General features: G+C 45.1%; 1 pseudogene; it reads left to right on the top strand.

Moving 5' to 3' along the window:
- The first annotated feature begins 252 nt into the window (after window positions 1-252).
- On the top strand, window positions 253-369 carry LOC136642594 (5S ribosomal RNA; annotated as a pseudogene).
- The last annotated feature ends 7,009 nt before the right edge of the window (window positions 370-7,378 follow it).

Genomic DNA, 7,378 nt, shown 5'->3' with positions numbered 1-7,378 from the left:
CTCTTTTCCTCAATGACTGGTGTCAACTCCTCAGAGTGGGCTTCAAACCGGTCTGCCGTCTTGTTGGTCTTCTTGCCGAATATGGACAAGGCGGTGTTGTAAACGGCATTTTTGAAATGTTCCCATCTGTTGGATGCATCTGCCGGGCCTGGAAGATATTCCTTAAGCGCTCCTGCAAAATACTTGTGCTACAAAATAGCTCATGCTAGTATACTTTGGAAAAAGAGTAGTTTTCCTCCCTTGCATTTATTTCTTAGCAACTGTTACCCTGCACATGCCTGATCTTGTCTGATCTCAGAAGCTAAGCAGGGTCAGGCCTGGTTAGTACTTGGATGGGAGACCGCTTGGGAATACCTGGTGCTGTAGGCTTATACCATAGTCTTTCGAGACTGAAGGTTGCCAACCAACCATTTATTTCTTTGGCCACTGGTTGCCAAAATGATTGCCTCTTCCCCACTCAGCTTTTACATGCGTGCTCATCACTTGATGAATGGAGTCGGAATACAACCCAATGGACCAGAATGTTCATATCAGAGCCAGTTCATCCATTCAGCCACCAGTCATCAAATACCTAGTAGTCAAGGATAGAGAAATCCGAGCAATGTATAGCATGTATGAGACAGCACTTTGTTTGCTGGGGAACCAGTCTTATGATGAGGCAGCTCTAAGCAGGAAGGAAGGCCTTTTTGCTACTGTACCAAATGATACGAGTAACAGGTAAATGAATATAGTATTTTTTTTTCCCCATGGTGATGACCAGCTGTGATTCTGCACTGAATCTGGATTCAATTCTGCAGCACATTCCCCAGATGTGTGTATCTGGCTGTGAGCATTTCTGCCTGAACCATGTATGTCTTTGCGATCTCTAAGAGTCAAAATGCTTTGTCTAGGTGGCAGGATTCTATTCCAGGGTTTACTATATTATTTAAGAGAATATACCAGCCACCAGACCCCATGGAACTGTGTATTCATGTTGCTTGCTCTCTGCCTCACTATGAGGAGGTACTCTTGCATGTAGTGTGAAGCAAGTGTGCCTAATTTCATCTGACAAATGTTAGAGGGCATGTCACTGTGAGGAGATCAGCTGCCTCTTTAAGAGCCACTCACCACAACTGGTCTCAGCCAGTCTCGCTAGGAGAGATCTCTCCAGGTTACAGGCTGAGGCACAGTTGCTCTTCTGCTTTGTGCAAACCTGTTGTAGCTGCTGGTGTTGCTTGTGCTTTCAATGTCACACTGAACCTCAGAGTCACCTTCTACTGCTACTGTTGCAGAGGAACAGTAAAGAATAACCAGGCTCAGAAGCCTAGTAGCAGGATGGAAGGAGCCGGCAAGGATACCAAGGCTGGTGTGTAAAGGGAGAGAAAATGAATAGCAGTAGGCCGACTGAGGCGCAAGATCAGGTCACAGAACAGCAGCATAGCAGAGAGGAAAACGACAGGAATTTGGAAACGAGCAGCCCAGTCCTACTGAACTCCCCCACCGCTGATGCAGGCATGCAAATGGAGTGCATGCTGCATCTTTCACTTGTCCTGCATACACGCGCTGCCTGTGAGAGGCTCAGGAAAGCCTCCAGAGGTGAGGGGAGCAGACCTCCCCTCAGCTTCAGAGGCTTGGGCGTGCAACCTCCTGACCAGTGGCAGCTGTCACATATGTGACCTGTTGCTGGCTGGAAGGCCATTAAGTGGGGCACACCTGTATAAGGGGAGCAGAAAGGGAGACTGAAATTTGTCCACATGTGAGTATCTCCGAACCCCACCCTCTCCATACCTTGTTCTACCTCCCTCCCTGCCCAGAAACTCCCTTTTTCCTCCCTCTCTCACCCAATCCCTCCCACTGCCAACTCACTGACCCCAGCAGATGCAGTCGGTTTTGCAAGTCAGCGCTCCAGGTCACCAGCGACTGTGTTGGTGGCCTTGCAGCACTTGTTGGCACAAGTGACATTCTGCTGGCATCCTCCTCCTTCCACCTGTTGAACGTGTTTCACCAGTGGGGTGGTCCAATAGGATCAGGCTGTAGGAATTTAAGGAAGAAAACAAGATATATGAAAATTATCAGAAACAGAAGATGCAGGATGGAAAGAAACTAGGTAGATTCAGGCAAACCAACTTCAGTTGAGGCATAGTCCCTGGGTGAAACAACTGTGATAGAGTTTTCTATTTCAACCATGGACATTCAAGTTCAAATCCATCCTCATTTAATAGAGTTGAGGGTAACTTTAGAGCATTTGCTCTCTGTCAGCCCAAACTACCTCACATGACTGTTGTGAGGATAAGCTGGGGTGGGGTGGGGAGAAGGGAAGAACAAGGTATGCCACCCTTGGAACGGGGCTAAGATCTGCCATAAGTGCAGGATCCTGGCCTCACCTCCTATTCCCTGCCTGCCTGCCCGCCCCCATGAATGCCTGCCCAACCTCCTTCCCCCTGCCCTCAAATGCCTCCCTCTTGCCTCCTCCCCACCCTCCACAGACCCCTGCACCGGCTGAGTTTGGCCAGTGCAACCTAACCAGGCTCCAGGTCTTGCATTGGTATGGGAGGCCGGCGCATGTTTACAGCACATTTGCGACACTCTTTGGTCAGCACAAGGGACTTGTGCCAACTGAAAGGGTGCTCTGGATTAATTAATTAATCAGCTAATCAATGAATAAGGCAGCAAAATGAGCTCCATAAGTGCCTGATGGGGTACAAGAATTCATAGGAACCACAGGGCCAAGAGGGAGGGGTTAGAGAGGCTGCCAGACCCAGAAACTCTATCAAACAGAGGGCGACACTCCTTAACATTTCACTTTGAAGGTGAATTGTCCAAACCTCACTTGGGGAAACCCTCTGAAGATTTTGTAAATATTCCCAGCCAGGGATCCAAAATATGGAAAATATTTAAGGAGGGCTTAACTTTTCAGCTCATGTAAGTTCCACTTTGTAAAAAGCTTTTCAGATTGTTTTTCTCTCTCCTTCCCTACTGATAGGGGCCATTAAAAAGAACTGGTGTCAAGTTGTCATGAAACACAAAGCAGCATCAGCACACTTTGCCCTTTCACCTGGCAGTTTGTAAACAGAGATTAAATTAACACTCTGTTGTCTACACCTATAAACATTGTCTGAAGACAGAAAGTGCCTTGAGATATGATGTCCTGTGTCCATTAGAGGGTGATTGAAGCACCTTTTGTAAGTATTTTAAAGACAACCTTTTAATAAAGGTACCGAGTAGAAAATATTTTTAGTAAAATAAAACATGTTAGGACCAAAAAAAACCCTTCAGTTTAAGAAGAGTTAACGCTCATGTTCCAAAAAGCTTGAAAATTGTACATTAAGGATTGTGCACACCATGTAAGCCATAAAGGTTTAGGACAACCTGAGATATTGTATTTGCTTGTGACTCAGGCATTATGCGCCATAAATTGCCTTGGTCTTTTAGTCCCATTCTTCTTCTGCCAGTTGAGTGAAGCTGAGGACAGCAGGGAAGGAGGAGGTACCTGAAACATGAGGAGACCGAGTGGGGCAGGGCAGGGGGGAGAGGCACCCTTTCTCTTCATTTTGCTTCAATATTGGCAGCCAGAATATTCTGCAGTTCATGGCTATATTTTCTGCCTTACCATCAGTTTTATTTGGTACAACATTTTAAAGGTCTCTGGGAAATAAATCACATGGGAAGAGAGTGTCCTTTAAAGAACATTTTTTTTATTGAACTGCTCCTTATGAAAATACAAGTTTGAGACTGAAAGTCAAACCAAATGTTATGCTAAAAGCATCATTAGGATGTCCAGAAAGAGAAGGGTGACCAGGACTGGGAACATGGGACATGGGGAGGGGAGTATTTATTGCTTTTCTTCTGCACCAAATATTCCTTCTTGAAACTGTTGAAGAAAAGCTCCCTTAGACCCCAGTGGGTATAGCTTCATGGGGTGTAATTTTCATGAGGACTGTGGCAGAGAGGGAAAGGGTTAAATATCTCATCTTCATGCACCAATGTCCCAATCCCGATTGCACGCTGCAACTTCTGTTGAAGAGAAAAGCAGATACTCTAATGATGCATTTAACATCATAGCTAGTTGGACTGAGGTCCAACTTATAAGTGTTGGTGGGAAAAGTCATTCACTGGATGAATTTGAGCTGAAACAGACAGTTGGGGTATACTTGCTGTTTGGGGGAATCTGGTGCAGGATGAATGGTTGTGTTGCCTCTTGCAGAATTGTGTTCCCAAAGTGTCCTGTTGTATGTCAGTAAATAAATGGAATCAATATTTCACCATATATATTGAGTGTTCTCTCTCTCTCTCTCTCTCTCATCTGACAAATAAGACTGTAGTGCAGGATTTGCATCTCATGGGGAAGTACAGAATGCAGCATAACCATACTGTCTTCATAAAACACTGCTTTTGCTCTTCTTGCATTCTGATCATTCTTGGTCTTTTGATTGTGTCTGAGGCTCTTTCCTTGGTATTTCTGTTCACTCTCCAGAAGTTGTGGCTCACCATTTTGTCTTCTCATACCATTTCACCTCTTTTCACCAACATTTTGTTTGCATAGTTTAATTCTCTCAAAATGCATGCTTTAGGTCTTCTGATCATTCTCCTTGTCTGCGTCTCTGCATATATATGAAGATGCTAACGCCATTTCCTGCCAGGCATTTCTTATGTAGAGAAAGAGTTATATCAGAAGGTGCTTTGTTTTTGAGGTGCAAAACAATTTCACACAGAAACACCTGTTGTGAATAAGTCGCTCCTGGTGATAAGAATATTGTTTGGATTCTTTCTAGAAAAATCCAATAAAGGCTAAGGGCCAAACTCTACATTATGTTCAATGTGCACTTTGGCCCCATGCTTTTGTTTCTTTAAAGTTAAATAACAGCCATGGGGAAGAGATGTTTAACCCTTTTTTTTTTTTTTTTTTTTTACTGTGCTAGAGTTCTGATTAAACTCATTTCCAGAAGCCGCCATTGGTGCCAATATGCACTGTCACCAAATGCAACTATGCATTTAATGTAACATGGCTCCAGGAAGACATTGCAGCAAATGGTGCTGGTTTAATGACAGCATTGCTTAGAAAGATTTACAGATTCTATACATTGTGTGACTAAATTGGATGATCTAAAGAAAAACTAATAATGCCACTGTCACAGAGCAATTAAGAGCAAAAAGCAGGATTGAATTCTTTTTGAATTGGCATCTGAACTTCATTTAAATAAAACCCCTCTCACATTTAAATGTTGCATTACACTCTGAAATGAAAGTACTTAGTATGCTGATTCTTACTGATTAGACTTTCATTCCAGGGAGGCTGCAAGTGGAAAGGAGGAGAATGGGAGTGAAAAGCATTTTGTGATTTTAGAAAACATCCACAGGACAAGGTGTTCTTTTTTTTTTTTTTAACACAAGAGATTTCTTAACTACACATGCACATGCTCCCCCCCCCCAAATGATCCAGACACTCTTGAAAATGCTATGTTGTTAAGAGTTCTCCTTAGTCTTAAACTGGGAGCCAATATACCTTGATTAAGAAGCTATTAATACGACTTGGTGAGAAGCTAATCTGTCATGTAACAGTCTGTAGGATCCACAAAAAAGTCAGAAAGATATTACAACACAGCATGAGCTACTCTCTGATCTCCTAAATACCTGGACTGCATCTGCTTCTACAGCTTCAGTCTTATCTAACCTTCTTTATGCTCACCTGTAAGTTTGTATTAAAGCTCTAGTCAGCAGCACAGATTTTCACACGAGGGATTTCTCTTCGTACAGAAATGAGCCACAGAACATTCCTGCCTTGCACTTTAAAATCCTGCCTACTTGCAAGTTGGAAAGATGGAATATGAAAAAAGATCCCCAGATAAGTGTGCATATGTTAATCAACATGCAAATGTCACCAACATTTTTGCTTTATTGGTTTTCGACCTTACAAGAGCTTCTGGAGGCCTTGAACATGGCTGGTGTGGAGTGCATCATCTGCACAAGGTACTCTCTAAACACTGCACAGGCAGCAGTCCTTTTCACTTAAAATGTAGAACAGACCAAACACAGGAAAGAAAGGCAGTAGTTGGCAACCTTCAGTCTCGGAAGACTATGGTATCGCGCTCTGAATGGTGGTTCTGGAACAGTGTCTAGTGTGGCTGAAAAGGCCGATTCGGGAGTGACAATCCCTTCTACACTGGGAGCAAGTGCAGTCTGTCCCTGGTCTGTCTCCCTGGCTATGGGCCTTCCTTCTTTGCTTCTTTGCCTCAGTCTGTTGGCCAAGTGTCTCTTCAAACTGGGAGAGGCCATGCAGCACAGCCTGCCTCCAAGCGGGCCGTTCAGAGGCCAGGGTTTCCCACCTGTTGAGAAAACAAAAGACCTTCTGCTTGTTTTGTATCTAGGACCTTGATCAGTGGCATTGCTGCAGGGTCAACAAAGACATTGGATCTGGATTAGATTCCTGAAAATGGGAGAAGATCATATGCCTGTTAACTAGCGCCAGCCTTAGGAACTGTGGGGCCCAACTTTGCATCCCCTCTACTCACCAGGATGAGTGGCAGCAGCGAGGCACCCAGCAGTGGCATCACTGTCAACAGCTTCTGGGAGGTGTGGCAGGAGGGAAGACCGTCTAGCAGTGATGCTGCACTCGCCACACTCCCCTTGAGACACCTTGGCATGGAAGATTCTATGCCGGAGCATCAGCTAAAGAGTGAGTGTTCCACATGCTGCCCCAGTGGTGGTGGTGGGGGCCTCCAGGCGCAGGGCCTAATTTGACCAAATTGGTGAAATTGCCCTAAGGCAGGGGTGCTCACACTTTTTTGGCTCGAGAGCTACTTTGAAACCCAGCAAGGCCCGGAGATCTACCAGAGTTTTTTTTACAATGTTCACGCCATCATAACATATAACATTTATGTGTACAATGTATGTTGGTGTACCTTGAGCCCCACTGAGTATAACAGGACTTACTCCTGAGTAGACATGCCTAGGATTAGGCTGTGAGGGTGCAATCCTAGCCACACTTACCTGGGAGTAAGCCCCATTGAGTACAATGGGCCTTTCTCCTGGCGTTTCCTCCCAGGGGCACCTGAAGGGGGGGTCGGCACTCCACGATCTACTCATTTTGCCTCGCGATCTACCGGTAGATCGCGATCCACCTATTGAGCACCCCTGCCCTAAGGCAAGGGAATTGTCAACTATTCCTGGCCCCTACTATAAAACTGTTGTTTCGGGAAGTAATGGGGGATACCACAGATCCTCCTGATAATCATTAAGGCTTATTCACCTCTCCCTACTTTGGTACTGGGGTAAGAGATGAGGAGCCACTGGCGTAAGAGATGAGGGGAGGGACCCAGTGATGAACTGCCACATGCCTCATGTTTGGGGTTGTGGGGTGGTGCTTTTTTTTTTTGCTTTTTTTTTTTGGCCTACTCTGGAC

The sequence above is a fragment of the Tiliqua scincoides genome, chromosome 2 (genome assembly GCF_035046505.1).
Source record: "Tiliqua scincoides isolate rTilSci1 chromosome 2, rTilSci1.hap2, whole genome shotgun sequence".
Taxonomy (NCBI): Eukaryota; Metazoa; Chordata; class Lepidosauria; order Squamata; family Scincidae; genus Tiliqua; species Tiliqua scincoides.
Note: the sequence above shows the minus strand (reverse complement) of the source record. Positions and strands in the feature narration are given on the sequence as shown.